The 15274-nt window shown below is 51.6% G+C and overlaps 1 long non-coding RNA gene across 2 annotated transcripts; it reads right to left on the minus strand.

The window, feature by feature from the left end:
* Positions 1-34: 34 nt before the first annotated feature.
* LOC107128935 (uncharacterized) lies at positions 35-13677 on the minus strand. Of its 2 annotated transcripts, none has more exons than XR_012431138.1 (6): positions 13088-13677; positions 12279-12468; positions 10091-10221; positions 7937-8084; positions 5241-5344; positions 35-985 (listed from the first exon to the last, which is right to left on the minus strand). It is a non-coding gene; the product is annotated as an uncharacterized lncRNA (long non-coding RNA). The 2 variants fall into 2 exon arrangements; XR_012431139.1 differs by lacking the exon at positions 13088-13677 and adding an exon at positions 6261-7845.
* Positions 13678-15274: the final 1597 nt, after the last annotated feature.

Genomic DNA, 15274 nt, shown 5'->3' on the forward strand with positions numbered 1-15274 from the left:
GGAAACTGCCTTCGCCCCAGGAACCAGACACAGATCACTTCACCCACAAATATTTATTGTGCCCCCAATCCCACACCTATACGAGGGCCAGGGGAAGGTAAGAGATTTGGTGCTTTAAACTATCATTGGAAGGGGGCTCACGAAGTTGGGTGCATGGCAGAAGCAAATGAGAGAGATCTGATCTTCGGGTATCCAACTCTGGACCAAGGAGCCTATAGCCTTTTCCCCTCAGCGTCATGGGCGCCGTGGAAATTACCATCAACTCAGCCGCTTGATCCCAAGGCTCCAGCATCAACAGAGAGGCTGGAGGGCACAAGCAGGAGCACCAAATTCCCCTCTTCAGGGCTGTGGAGGACTCTCGGGTAGTCTTAGGGACGGGACAGGATAGGGCTGGGGAAGAGATGGCGAAAGTGCATACCCAGCCCGAAGCACAGCTCCAGGGGGGTCACTGCCTCCCCCACTAGTCACTACGGTAAGTAGGCACGAGAAGTGCTGCCTGTTTCCCAGTATGGAAATAGGCTCTGGGTGGCGGACCCTGGACCAGAGCTACGGCGAGCGACTCCGGATCTTGTGGCTATTTGTCCGCTCCAGACTTTTTGGCCTGCCGGGATCGCTAGGGCCCGGGGATTGGAATGTGCGCGGCGGTGTAAGGGGGGGAAGAGGAGGAGGAAAGTGGGTGGGAAACATGGGGCGCGCCCCACCCAGGGCCCTGGGAACGGGAAGTTGGGGGAACCGTGGGGTCCGCCGGTCGTTAGGGCTGGGTCTGGCCTGCTGCCTCCGCAGTCATGGCAGGGAGTGCCCTGAGCTGCCATCCAGGGAAGAAAGCTGGTGGGAGTTCCTCAGGGGAATCTCCCCACTTCACAAAGGCGCATGGGGGCGGCGGGGGTGGGGGTCAGTCAATCCGTTGGACTTTAAGCGTCGCTGGGAGTTATTCTGGATATCCGAAGTAGAGGTCTCCAGTCACCCTGAGGATCATGTAGTCAACCTGGGGGATCAGGGATACTAGAGATTACTGAGAATTCTAAATTTTTAATTATTTATTTATTTATTTTTTGAGACGTAGTGTCGCTCTGTCGCCCAGGCTAGAGTGTAGTGGTGAGATCTCGGCTCACACAACCTCCGCCTCCCAGGTTCAAGCGATTCTCCTGCCTTAGCTTCCCAAGTAGCTAGGATTACAGGCGCCCACCAACACACCCAGCTAATGTTTGTATTTTTAGTAGACATGGGGTTTCACCATGTTGGCTAAGCTGGTCTTGAACTACTGAGGTCAGGTGATCCTACTGCCTCTGCCTCTGAAAGCTCTGGGATTACAGGCATGAGCCAGTAAATAGCACCAGGCCCTGTTTATTTATTTTGAGTGGAGAATGCCAGCACTGTAGTCTCACAATTTTAAATCACTCAGAGATAAAGGTGTATCAGGGTCTGGGACACTAGATAGCCTCAGGGAGTTACATGATTCCTCTGCTTTCTCAAGGTCAGAAGGCTGTGGGGCCACATGGGGGGTCACTCAGGGTCAGTGGGCACTCAGGATCTTTGGTCTCCCAAGGCCAGGAGATTCCTGGATCACTCTAGGGCCACTTTGAGTTGCCCAGGTGATCCCACAGTCCTTCTTGCTGGCTTCCATAGACAGTAATCAGCAGATGGTGTACTTACTGGTGGCAAAGCACATCATGTGCCCAAGCAGCTCAGCTGCCTGCTGCTCCAGGGCCTGCAGGGTGGCTGCCTTCTTGCCCAGTGCCTGTGCATTCTGTGTCAGGTGGCACTCCAACCCTGGGGTCAGGTCATCTGAGCCAGGCTCTGACCCCTGGCTCTAACCTCCCATCCTGGCCCCAGTCTCTATCACAACCCTGACCCTGACCCAGCCCTAACATTAAATAAACTCTGAACCTAATCAACACTTGATCCCTGGTCTAAACCTTGACCCCAGCCCTGATCCCTACATGAGTCAAGACCTGATCTGGACCCAGCCTTAACCCTTCCACAACATCCCTGTTCTGGCCCTGACCTTTCCATCTAACCCTAAACCCTTCCCCGTGCCTGCCCTACTGCAGGCCAGCCACGCACCATGCAGGCAGCTGAAGCTGCTTTACGCCTTCTTCAGGAGCTCCTGGGCCTCAGCTCAAGCCTGCTGCACCCATTCTTTTGCATCCTGCACAGTGGCTACCAGGCCATATGTGTCCTCCTGCAGCTTACCACAGGCAAAAGGGCCAACTGCAACTCCTAGGGCAGGGCTGGACCTGAAACCCCACCTCACCCAGAATATATTGCCCCAAATATATTACTGCCTAAGGTTCCTGGAGGAAAGGAGAATTTAGAACTGAGATCCCGCCTCAGTCCAGTGTAGCCCAGCCCCAGCCCAAATCCCACTTTCCACTGTTCCAGAGGGGGTCCCTGAGACCCCAGTGCCCACTCTTCTCCATTTCATCTTGCCCAGGCCCTCAGCCCTGCCTATGACTCATGCTGCCCATTCTTCTGCCTCCTGGGCCTGCTGCTGACTCAGGACAAAACATGCCCTGAACACCTTAGCTACACTGGACAGACGCCCTGGGACTGGGGTACCTCAACTGCCAGTGCCATCTGGGCCAGGCACCCTGCCACCTGGGGCAAAGGTTAGGGGGTCACAGAGAGGACACAGTAGCAACTAGGCTGAGTATTATCATGGTCAGGGTACTTGGTAGCACTGTGGTATCATAGTGAGTCAAGGATCTCAGGGAGAATGGAAATCACAGCAGTCATTGAACAAGGGATGTAAAGGAGCTGAGGGTACAAGTGGGGGTATCACCTCCTGTACAGTGGCCTCCAGGCCTTCAAGTGCCAACTTCACTTCCTGTAGCCCTTGCTCTGCGGCCCTGCATGAGTTCCGTTCCCCCCTCAGCCAGCACCCCCTAAACATCCAGTGCTTGATGCTGGGCCCAGGCCGTACCCTCCTTGAAGAACACAGGGGTTCAGTCAGGCATCCCTTTTCTGCCCAACCTCTGACTTCCACCTCCAGCCTCCTGGCTCTTCACCTGGTTCATTCTGCCTGATGGAGGATGCCTTCAGCTTCGGGCAGCTTCTGGCTCATGGCATCCAGTACAGGGAAAGCACCCTGGATGTGACCCAGCAGAAGAGCAATGCCTACTGCCCCCACCTTGGGGAAGGGGCACTGACAGACCACACCATAACACCAGCTCCATACTTGTGGTGTCCACACCTTTGTCTGTGGGGAAAAGAGTAGGGATCTTAGACCTGAACCCTGAACTCTGACCCAACGAACCCTGACCCTAATCTCTCATTGATCCTGCCTCAGACACAACTATCCAGTGGTGTGCTGGAGGCTTACAAGAGCCAACTGTTGGCCGGGCGCAGTGGCTCACACCTGTAATCCCAGCACTTTGGGAGGCTGAGGCGGGCAGATTGCCTGAGCTCAGGAGTTTGAGACCAGCCTGAGCAACACGGTGAAAACCCATCTCTACTAAAATACAAAAAATTAGCCAGGCGTGGTGGCATGTGCCTGTAGGCCCAGCTACTCAGGAGGCTGAGGAAGGAGAATTGCTTGAACCTGGGAGGCAGAGCCCGCAGTGAGCCAAGATCACACCACTGCACTCTAGCCTGGGCAACAGAGCAAGACTCTATCTCTAAAAAAATAAGAAATAAAATAATAATAAAAAAGGGTAGGCCGGGCACGGTGGCTCAAGCCTGTAATCCCAGCACTTTGGGAGGCCGAGACGGGCGGATCACAAGGTCAGGAGATCGAGACCATCCTGGCTAACATGGTGAAACCCCGTCTCTACTAAAAATACAAAAAACTAGCCGGGCGAGGTGGCGGGCGCCTGTAGTCCCAGCTACTCCGGAGGCTGAGGCAGGAGAATGGCGTGAACCCGGGAGGCGGAGCTTGCAGTGAGCTGAGATCCGGCCACTGCACTCCAGCCTGGGCGACAGAGCGAGACTCCGTCTCAAAAAAAAAAAAAAAAAAAAAAAAAAAAAAAAAAAAAGGGTAATCCCAGCACTTTGGGAGGCCAAGGCAGGCAGATTACAAGGTCAGGAGTTTGAGACCAACCTGGCCAGTATAGTGAAACCTCATCTCTACTAAAAATACAAAAATTAGCTGGGTGTGGTGGCGGGCACCTGTAATCCCAGCTACTCAGGAGGCTCAGGCAGGAGAATCGCTTGAACCCAGGAAGTGCAGGTTACAGTGAGCTGAGATCGCACCACTGCACTCCAGCCTGGGCGACAAGAGTGAGACTCTCTCTCAAAAAAAAACAATAATAATAATAGGCCAGGCGTGGTGGCTCACGCCTGTAATCCCAGCACTTTGGGAGGCCGAGACGGGTGGATCACGAGGTCAGGAGATCGAGACCATCCTGGCTAACACGGTGAAACCCCATCTCTACTAAAAAATACAAAAAACTAGCCGGGCAAGGTGGCGGGCGCCTGTAGTCCCAGCTACTCGGGAGGCTGAGGCAGGAGAATGGCGTCAACCTGGGAGGCGGAGCTTGCAGTGAGCTGAGATCCGGCCACTGCACTCCAGTGCAGTTCTGGGCGACAGAACGAGACTCCGTCTCAAAAAAAAAAAAAAAAAAAAATAATAATAATAATAATAATAAATAATAATAAGATAAAATTTAAAAAGCCAATTGTTAAATTTTCAGGAATTTTGCAAATAAGTTGTCAAATGGTATGGTAGACTGAAATCAATCATGATAGCATTACTTACATCATGGATATTGATAAATGCTACAAATTCAGTTTCCCCTGACTCACAGCCAGTTGTTAAAAATTTACCCACACAGGCCGTAAAATTTACCCACACAGCCTGGGCGACAGAGCGAGACTCCGTCTCAAAAAAAAAAAAAAAAAAAAAAATTTACCCACACACGAGTGTTCTCACTTGACCCCGGTCAGCCCTGATGAATATTCCTCATTCTGGAAGGAGTATCATGATAGTGTTCTGGATACCCTATTAACCCTGCCCTTGGCTGTGAACAGACATGCAACAAGCAGATATGTATCCATGAGGAAGCGCTGCATGATCTGCACGGCTGCTTGCATATGGGTCACAGTAGTCATGCCCCAAGGTCTCCTTTCCCAATGCCATGTCTCCCGGGCCTGGATACCTGTGGAGCTTACTATGGCCTGGATTTGCTGCAGCTGGTGGGCGTGGGTCAGATGTGGAGTATGTCTCCTATAACCCCACGTCCAAGCCATGGTTTCCTGTGACTCCCCCATGGCTCCCACCCACAGTCCCCCTGGCTCTGTACCTGTTGCTGATGCTGCTCCAAGGCTGTGACTGTATGTCCAAGCTATGGGAGGAGTTGTGGAATGCCAAGACCAGCTCGGTGGGGAAGACCCTAACCCAGTGGCGCTAGAGAAATTAAAGACACACACACAGAAATATAGAGGTGTGAAGTGGGGAATCAGGGGGTCTCACAGCCTCCAGAGCTGAGAGCCCCGAACAGAGATTTACCCACATATTTGTTAAAGGCAAACCAGTCATTAGCATTGTTTCTATAGATATTAAATTAACTAAAAGTATCCCTTATGGGAAACAAAGGGATGGGCCAAATTAATTGCAGCAGGAACATGCCCTTAAGACACAGATCACTCATGCTTTTGTTTGTGGCTTAAGAATGCCTTTAGGCCGGGCGCGGTGGCTCAAGCCTGTAATCCCAGCACTTTGGGAGGCCGAGGCGGGTGGATCACGAGGTCAGGAGATCGAGACCATCCTGGCTAACACGGTGAAACCCTGTCTCTACTAAAAATACAAAAAACTAGCCGGGCGTGGTGGCGGGCGCCTGTAGTCCCAGCTACTCGGAGGCTGAGGCGGGAGAATGGCGTGAACCCGGGAGGCGGAGCTTGCAGTGAGCCGAGATCGCGCCACTGCACTCCAGCCTGGGTGACAGAGTGAGACTCCGTCTCAAAAAAAAAAAAAAAAAAAAAAAGAATGCCTTTAAGCGGTTTTCCACCCTGGGCGGGCCAGGAGTTCCTTGCCCTCATTCCGTAAACCCACAACCTTCCAGCTTGGGCGTTAGGGCCATTAAGAACGTGTTTTAAGTGCTGCAGAGATTTTGTTTATGGCCAGTTTTGGGGCCAGTTTACGGCCAGATTTCAGGGGGCTTGCTCCCAATAGTGGAAGGCAGCAAGAACCCACTGAGCAGTGGGCAGGGTCCCAGGTTGGAGGGAGCAGCCTGTGCCTGCTTCAATACCTGATCTAGGACCTGCAGGTGTCCTCCCTGGCCCCTAACACCCCAACCAGGCATCCCCTAGCATAGGGTGGCCACCTCTTGGGCCACAGCTTCCAGCTGCGGCAGGAGCAGAGCCAGGAATTGGTCTCAGAAGGTGAAGCAGGTGGGACAGGAGGTGTAGTGTGGGAAGGCACCTCTGGAGCCATGAGCACATGCCTGGCACCTCAGCCCTAAGATGCCCTCTCTGCAGAAGCAGGTGCCCATGTGTGAGTCACAGCTGGGCAAGATGGAGCCCTGTGGGTCACAGGCACAGGCTGCAGAGGAGAGATAGGGTCAGGGTGTTGCAGGAAGTCAGGGACCCCGAAGGGAGGGACTGGCTGAAGCTGCAGCAGAAGAACATACATTGTGAAGATTTCATGGACATTTATTTGTTCCCCAAATTAATACTTTTATAATTTCTTATGCCTGTATTTACTGCAATCTCTTAACATAAATTGTGAAGATTTCTTAGACACTTATCACTTCTCCAATCAATACCCTTGTGATTTCCTATGCCTGTCTTTACTTTAATCTCTTAATCCCATCATCATCTTCGTAAACTGAGGAGGATATATGTCACCTCAGGACCCTGTGATGATTGCATTAACTGCAAAAATTGTTTGTAGAGCATGTGTGTTTGAACAATATGAAATATGGGCATCTTAAGAAAAGAACAGGCCGGGCACGGTGGCTCAAGCCTGTAATCCCAGCACTTTGGGAGGCCGAGACGGGCGGATCACTAGGTCAGGAGATCGAGACCATCCTGGCTAACACGGTGAAACCCCGTCTCTACTAAAAAATACAAAAAACTAGCCGGGCGAGGTGGCGGGCGCCTGTAGTCCCAGCTACTCGGGAGGCTGAGACAGGAGAATGGCCCGAACCCGGGAGGCGGAGCTTGCAGTGAGCTGAGATCCGGCCACTGCACTCCAGCCTGGGCGACAGAGCGAGACTCCGTCTCAAAAAAAAAAAAAAAAAAAAAAAGAAAAGAACAGAATAACAGCAATGTTCAAGGAACAAGAGAGATGAGACTTCTGGCCACCGGTGAGCCAGAGGGAAGAGCCATATTTATCTTCTTTCAAAGGCAAATAGGAAAAATATCGCTGAATTCTTTTTCTCAGCAAGGAACATCCCTGAGAAAAGAATGTGCCCTGAGGGTAGGTCTATGAACGGCCCCCTGAGGGTGGCCGCCTTTTATGGTAGAAGCTGGAGGGATGAAATAAGCCCCGGTCTCCTGTAGCGCTCCCAGGCTAATTAGGATGAGGAAAACTCCCGCCTAATAAATTTTTTCAGACAGGTTGTCTGCTGTCAAACCCTGTCTCCTGATAAGATGTTATCAATGACAATGTGTGCCCAAAACTTCATTAGCAATTTTAATTTTGCCCCATCCTGTGGTCCTGTGATCTCGCCCCGCCTCCACTTGCTTTGTGATATTTTATTACCTTGTGAAGTATGTGATCTCTGTGACCCACACCCTATTCGTGCACTCCCTCCCCTTTTGAAAATCGCTAATAAAAGCTTGCTGGTTTTACGGCTCGGGGAACATCACGGATCCTGCCGACATGTGATGTCTCCCCTGGACACCCAACTTTAAATTTCTCTCTCTTGTACTCTTTCCTTTTATTTCCCAAACCAGCTGAGACGCCTAGAAAATAGAAAAGAACCCGCGTTAACCATCGGGAGTGGGTTCTCCCGATATCAGGGTAGAGAGCAGATGACACTAGTTCTAGCCTTACCTTCGAGAGACCTGAAGGATGGGCCAGGTGCAGTTACTCACACCGGTAACCCCACCACTTTGGGAGGCTGAGGCAGGAGGATCACAGGAGTTTGAGACCAGTCTCAGGAGTCTGAGACCAGTCTGAGCAACATAGGGAGATCCTGCCTCTACAAAAAAAATTTGAAAATTAGCCAGGTGTGGCGGCGCCTGCTGTAGTCTTAGCTACTTAGTGGGATGAGATAGGAGGATCACTTGAGCCTAGGAGGTCGAGGCTGTAGTGAGCTAAGATCATGCCACTGTACTCCAGCCCAGGTGACAGGAGACCCTATTTCTTTTTCTTTTTTCTTTTCTTGTTCTTCTTTTTTTTTTTTTTCGAGACAGAGTCTCTCTCTGTAAGCGATCTCGGCTCACTGCAACCTTCGTTTCTCAGGTTCAAGTGATTCTCCTGCCTCAGCCTCCTGAGCAGCTGGGACTACAGGCACCAGCCACCACACCTGGCTAATTTTTTTTTTTTTTTTTTTTTTTTTTGAGGCGGAGTCTTCACTCTGTCGCCCAGGCTGGAGTGCAGTGGCACCATCTCGGCTCACTGCAAGCTCCGCCTCCCGGGTTCGCGCCATTCTCCTGCCTCAGCCTCCCGAGTAGCTGGGACTACAGGCGCCCACCACCGCGCCCGGCTAATTTTTTGTATTTTAGTAGAGACGGGGTTTCACCGTGTTAGCCAGGATGGTCTTGATCTCCTGACCTCGTGATCCGCCCGCCTCGGCCTCCCAAAGTGCAGGGATTACAGGCATGAGCCACCGCGCCCGGCCTTTTTTTTTTTTTTTTAGTAGAGACGGGGTTTCACCATATTGGCTAGGCTGGTCTTGAACTCCTGACCTCATGATCCACCCTCCTCAGCCTCCCAAAGTGTTGGGATTACAGGTGTAAGCCACCATGCCTGGCTCATGAGACCCTATTTCTGAAAAAATAAGAGGTCTGTGAGAGGCTAAGGTGGGTGGATCACTTGAGCTCGGAGTTCAAGACCAGCCTGAGCAACATGGAAAAACCCATCTCTACAAAAAATACAAAAATTAGCTGGACATGGTGGTGCACATCTGTAGTCCCAGCTCCTCAGGAGGTAAGGCAGGAGGATCCCTTGAACCTGGCAGGTTGAGACTGCAGTGAGCCAAGATCATGCCACTGCACTCCAGCTTGGGTGACAGAGTGACAGCCCGTCTCAAAAAAAAAAGTCTGAAGAAGCTGAGTGTGGTGGCTCACGCCTGTAATCCCAGCACTTTAGGAGGCTGAGGCGGGCAGATCACAAGGTCAGGAGATCGAGACCATCCTGGCTAACACGGTGAAACCCCGTGTCTACTAAAAATACAAAAACAAAATTAGCAGGGAGTGGTGGCAGGCACCTGTAGTCCCAGCTACTCAGGAGGCTGAGGCAGGAGAATGGCATGAGCTTGGGAGGCGGAGCTTGCAGTGAACCAAGACTGCACCACTGCACTCCAGCCTGGGCAACAGAGCGACACTATGTCTCAAAAAAAAAAAAAGACTGAAGGATGAGAATGGCCCTGTGCAGGTGCGAGGGTGCACACCAACCCTTGCCTAAGCCACTGCTCAGAACTGCCATGGGCACTGGCATTCACTCTGGACAGAGAGGCCATACTGCATGGCAGTATTTGGGCAGGAAAACAGTACAGGGTTTCAGGGGCTCTACAGCCCCGTCAGGGGTCAACCAGGGTCAAGGGCTGGCAGGCAGGGTGAGGAAAGAGCCACCTGATGTGTCCTTTCTACAGGCATCCCTTGCCTAGCCTTGCTGTTTCCCTTCAGCTGTTTTCATGAGTATTTCTTTAAGTTCTTTGGGGAAACAGCAATAAATGTGCTGTGTTCTCCCTCAGGAAAACCCCTACCACTCCCTTGCTATTCCACATTGAGCAGCCCCTGCAGGGCAGCCCCACCCCTGGCTGTGGAATGTGCAAGTGCCCCTCTCACCTCTGCACTCCTGCTCAGGGTCACCCCAATTCCCATTATGCAACCGGGAGCATGTGCAGCTCCCAAACCCTGCCCAGCAGGGGCACTGACCTGTGACTTGAAGGAAGAAAGCATAGGCTAGTGAGCAGGGCCAAAGACCCTTCTTTGGGAGAGGGAAAAGGACATGAGTACTTAGACATGCGTGGCACACACATACTTGTATTTCCTCCCAGCTGTGTTCCTGCCCAGGGCAGCATCCACACTTGCATTTGGCTGAGAGCCTCTCCCTTTCTGCTTTCTCTGGTGTTGTGGGAAGTCAGGGACCCCAAACGGAGGGACCAGCTGGAGCTGAGGCAGAAGAACATAGATTGTGAATATTTCATGGACATTTATCAGTTCCCCAAATTAATACTTTTATAATTTCTTTTTTTTTTTTTTTTTTTTTGAGACGGAGTCTCGCTGTGTCTCCCAGGCTGGAGTGCAGTGGCGTGATCTCGGCTCACTGCAAACTCCGCCTCCCGGGTTCACGCCATTCTCCCGCCTCAGCCTCCCAAGTAGCTGAGACTACAGGCGCCCGCCACCACGCCCGGCTAGTTTTTTGTATTTTTAGTAGAGACGGGGTTTCACCATGTTAGCCAGGATAGTCTCAATCTCCTGACCTCGTGATCCACCCGCCTCGGCCTCCCAAAGTGCTGGGATTACAGGCTTGAGCCACCGCGCCCGGCCTACTTTTATAATTTCTTACACCTGTCTTTATTGCAACCTCTGAACATAAATTGTGAAGATTTCATGGACATTTATCACTTCCCTAATAATACTCTTATAATTTCTTATGCCTGTCTTTACTTTAATCTCTTAATCCTCTTATCTTTGTAAACTGAGAATGTATGTCACCTCAGAACCACTACTGTACAAATTGATTATAGAACTTGTGTGTTTGAACAATATGAAATCTGATTGTAAAACATGTGTGTTTGAACAATATGAAATCAGTGCACCCTGAAAAAGAACAGAATAACAGCAATTTTCAGGGAACAAGGGAAGATAACCATAAGGTCTGACTGCCTGCGGGGTCAGGCAGAATAGAGCCATATTTTTCTTCTTGCAGGGAGCCTATAAACGGACATGCAAGTAGCAGAAATATCACTTAATTATTTTCCCAGCAAGGAATATTAATAATTGATTCCCTGGGGAAGGAATGCATTCCTGCAGGGAGGTCTATAGATGGCCACTCTGGGAGTGCCTGTCTTATGCGGTCGAGATAAGGACTGAAATACACCCTGGTCTCCTGCAGTACCCTCAGGCTTACTAGGATTGGGAAATTCCAGCCTGGTAAATTCTAGTCAGACCGGTTGTCTGCTCTTGAACCCTGTTTCTTGTTCAGGTGTTTATCAAGACAATGCGTGCACAGCGGGACAAAGACCCTCATCAGTAATTCTAATTTTGCCTTCACCTTGTGATCTTTATTGCCCTTTGAAGCATGTGATCCTTGTGACCTACTCCCTGTTCATACACCCCCTCGCCTTTTAAAATCCCTAATAAAAACTTGCTGGTTTTGCAGCTTGGGGTTGCCATCATGGTCCTACCAATATGTGATGACACCCCCAGAGGCCCAGCTGTAAAATTTCTCTCTTTGTTACTCTTTCTCTTTACTTCTCAGACCAGCTGACACTTAGGGAAAATAGAAAGAACCTACACTGAAATATTGGGGCTGGTTCCCCAGATACTCTGGCCTGCTCCCTTGGCCAATCTGCACCTTCCCACATTGCCAGCCCTTGCTTCCCACGGACCCTCTTGTTCTCATCTCCTGACCTGTTGCCCTTAGTTTCCTCATGTCCTGAGTTGCATACCCACTGTTTCCATGCCCCTCCTCCTATGCCTCCCTCACTCCCTGAGTCTGACTCCCACCCTTCTCCTTGCCAAGGACACAAGAACACGCTTCAGGCTTCATCTCATTCAGTTTCTGACCACTTTCCTCCTGGAAACACTTGCTTCCCATGGCCATCTTTCTCTGCCTGCACCAGATCTCAATCCTAATCCTCCACCTGTACCTCCTCAGTCTCCTTCTCCTTCCAGCCCCACTCCGTCTCCACCCCTCACCACGCTCACTCTGCTTGCCATGACCTACTCACAGTGGTTCACTCACACACTAGTGCATGGCTGCATGTGGGATTGGGCACATGCAGCCTCGCGTCCATACTCCCCCTACACCCTGAAACCACCTCATAGTTAACGTCACATGAGAGCAGAGACACACACAGCTATTTGCAGCCCCATGTACCAGTACTGGTGCTGGTGGTCACATTCACTCACACCAGCCAGAAGTCACATTGTGTCACAAACAAGTGCAAGTTCACTCACACCTGGCTATGACCACATGCTATGTGCAATATGGGCTTACTCACTGGGTGGCACATTGGTTGCAAAGTGTGTTGAGCATGGCAGCCACAGGGCTTACAGCCCCAGGGATCTCCCAGGTTCCAGAAGAAGGGGGCACAGTGGCTGCAGTCTTGCCCCAGAGTGCAGGGGCAGCACAGGCTTCAGCCCCAGATGGTTACCACATGAGGACATTGTTTCAAGGGTCACAACTGCAGCCTGGGGAGAGGAAGGCTTGGCCAATCTGGGGAGTGAAAATCCCACCCAGTCACCCTGGGATGTCCACACCCACAAATTCATGCTGGAAGCCCTCTGAGCACAGGTCACTGCTGTGGAAGCCAGGCCTGCAGCAGGCACAGCCAGGGACATGGCTGTAGTACACAGAATGCTGGCAGTGCCCACTGTGGGGGTCACAGGCAGCAGGATTATGGAGATTGATATTGCTGCACTGGAAGTACCAGTATGGATTCTTCTGGGGTCTCCTCCTGGCCGGGTGCCCAAAATAGTCACAGAAGTGGTCACAGCTGAGGCCTGGAGAGGACTGGGGTATATGTGTCTTCCTGTACCCTGGGGGCCTGTGGGTCTCAGATACGCAGTCAGAAAGTCTGAGGTCTGGCTGGGGGGGACACAATAGGAAATTATAGCCCATCCTCTTGGCTTTCAAGGTCTATACCTGTAATTCCCCCCATTCAGCCCTCCTTCCTCAGAACAGGAACTCCTTGAAGATGGTGCCCAGCTCAGCATACGGGTAGCATTGGGAAAATTTGTCATGTGGACCTGACGGGATTGTGAACAATTGACCAAGGCTGTGGCTTTGTCACTGCCAACCATGCCTCACCTGCATAGCCAGGTAAACAGAAGAATAGGACATGCCCATCATGCTGTCCACATGGCAGGAACTCCCATGATAGAGGCAGGAACTCCCATGATAGAGGCAGGAATCAGGGTGCCCAGGACAAAGGCAGAGCCAGCACTGCTGGCCCAAGCCTGGAGTGGAGTCTCCATAGTAGTCATCCAAGCACCTGGGAGCAGTAGCACGTGGTATGGGGCCTGTTCAACCCATCCAATGACAGTACTCACTTTTTACAGTGCCAGTCTGTATAGTGCCAGTCTGGCAGGCCTGGCAGATACATATAAGTGGCTGGCACAACTCAGCATGCCCATTGCAGGCAGAGGACTGGCAGTGCCAAAAGCCTCAGTAGCCAGGGAGGCAGCAGTCATGGCAGCAACCAGCAAGTCGTGTCTGGCACATGCACTGCCCATTCACAGGGTTATAGATGGCACTGGTGGTAACTTCAGCACATCAGCGGCACTCTGTGGAGAGTGACAAAGCAATCAAGCCATGCAAGGACAGGAGATAGCTGGCCCCCAACCCCATGCCTACAGGCCCTGAAGGCTCATTACTGCAGCCAGAGGCCCAAAGCCTGCTTTCCAGGCACACAGGGGTCACAAATATGACTAATGATATGAAGATGGCAGGGATACTGCCCACACAGCAGGCCCCACTCAGTGCTCAGTGAACCTTGCAGACGGCACTCACATGCTGGTAGAGGAAGGAAAGATTAAATGAACCTCATGGTGCTCCTGCAACCCGTACCCTGAAGCCACTTCAAGCCTGGCACATACACTCACTGAGGCCCATCCCCATGGAGCAGGGCTGAGATGCTGCAGAACAGGCAGGCACAGCCTTCAGGCATGGTGCTGGAGAGGCCTGGCCTTGCCGCCTCCATGAGCCTGCCTGGTGGAACTCCTGTAAATGCCTGAGGCCCCAGGGTACAAAGACCCCAGCCCAGGCAACGCGTTCACCCGTGGCAGGTGCACAAGCTAGCAAGAGGGTCAAGGGGAGCCAGCAAGAGGCAATCAGCCCCACTCATTAACACTTGCCACCTTTCTTGGATTGGCCCTCATCCAAGAGGAACATCCCTACCCCCACCCCTTGGCGCCCCTTCTGTTTTCTAATCTCTGTCTTTTTTTTTTTTTTTTTTTTTTTTGTTGAGACAGAGTTTTGTTCTAGTTGTCCAGGCTGGAGTGCAATGCTGTGATCTCGGCTCACTGCAACCTCCACCTCCCAGGTTCAAGTGATTCTGTTGCTTCAGCCTCCGGAGTTGCTGGGATTACAGACACCCACCACCACACCCAGCTAATTTTTGCATTTTTAGTACAGATGGGGTTTCACCATGTTCACCAGGCTTCTCTTGAACTTTGACCTCAGGCGATCCCGCCTTGGCCTCCCAAAGTGCTGGGATTACAGGCATGAGCCACCATGCCCAGCCCCTCAAACCCCTAATCTCTTTTGAGTCAATTTTTCCTCCATCTCCAGTGGCCCCAATCTAGTCGAGAGAATGCCATCTCTTACTCAGAATCATTTTGGCAGCTTCCATCTGGGCCTTCCGCCAAACAATACATTCTCCCCACATCTCTTCCCTGCTTAAATCTCTTCTATGGTTCCCCGCCTTCCCTGGGATAAAGGTTAAGCCCCTCTCCTGGCCCAAAACGTCTTGCGAGATCTGGCACGTGCCTCATTTTATCTTCTGTCTTTTGCATGAGCTGTTTCCCCTGCCTGGGCTCCTCTGCCTACACTCTCCATCTATGTAGGTCTTAATTCTCTTGCTGCAACTCCAGGCCTCTATGATCCCTGCCTCGCAGCTTCACTGCATCAATCTTGTCTTGCTGTAATTTATGTCTCTGAGCCCGGGCACAGTGGCTCACACCTGTAATCCCAGCACTTTGGGAGGCCGAGGCAGGTGGATCACCTGAGGTCAGGAATTCGAGACCAGTCTGGCCAACATGGTGAAACCCCGTCTCTACTAAAAATACAAAAAAAACTAGCTGGGTGTGGTTGTGGTGGTGGGCGCCTGTAATCCCAGCTACTCCAAAGGCTGCAGCAGGAGAATCACTTGAACCCAGGAGGCAGAGGTTGCAGTGAGCCGAGATTGTGCCATTGCACTCCAGCCTGGGCAACAAGAGCGAAACTCTGTTTCAAAATAAATAAATAAATAAACAAACAAACAAGCAAACAGGCCAG

The sequence above is a fragment of the Macaca fascicularis genome, chromosome 2 (genome assembly GCF_037993035.2).
Source record: "Macaca fascicularis isolate 582-1 chromosome 2, T2T-MFA8v1.1".
Taxonomy (NCBI): Eukaryota; Metazoa; Chordata; class Mammalia; order Primates; family Cercopithecidae; genus Macaca; species Macaca fascicularis.